This window comes from Myotis brandtii, unplaced genomic scaffold (genome assembly GCF_000412655.1).
Source record: "Myotis brandtii unplaced genomic scaffold, ASM41265v1 scaffold632, whole genome shotgun sequence".
In the NCBI taxonomy this organism is placed as follows: Eukaryota; Metazoa; Chordata; class Mammalia; order Chiroptera; family Vespertilionidae; genus Myotis; species Myotis brandtii.
Window position 1 is genome coordinate 558,712 of NW_005370419.1, and position 470 is coordinate 559,181.

Consider the following 470-nt stretch of genomic DNA (forward strand, 5'->3'; position numbering starts at 1 on the left):
GCAGTCCCAGGGCTGCCTCTGTCCAGCTCAGCCTCGCGGTTTGGGGTGAAGCCGGGCTGAGACCCTGGCCCGCACAGCCCGCCCTGCTCCCCGCCCCAACAGCCGGGAGACCCCCCAGGACACAGAGGTGGCACTTGTCTCCCCTAAGAGCTGTGCCCCAAACGGGGCTGGACCCGACACCCCGATCCCCATGGGCCCTGCCCAGGCTCCCCCGAGAGCTGTGACCCACAGGGGACAGGCGACCCTGGAGGTCAGAGGGTCCCACCTCGGGAAGCCATGCCCCGCCCTCACTGTCAGAGCACCAGAGCCCCTGCAGGCGGCCCCAGCAGACCCCGGGGGAGCCTGTCACTGACTCCTGTTTGCCAGGTTTGGGGCCAGGGCTATGCAGGGGGTGGAGGGGGGCAGACACAGCTGGGAGTCCCGGGGCACAGCTGGGCGGGATCCAGGCTCCCCATCCAGCAGCTGCAGCC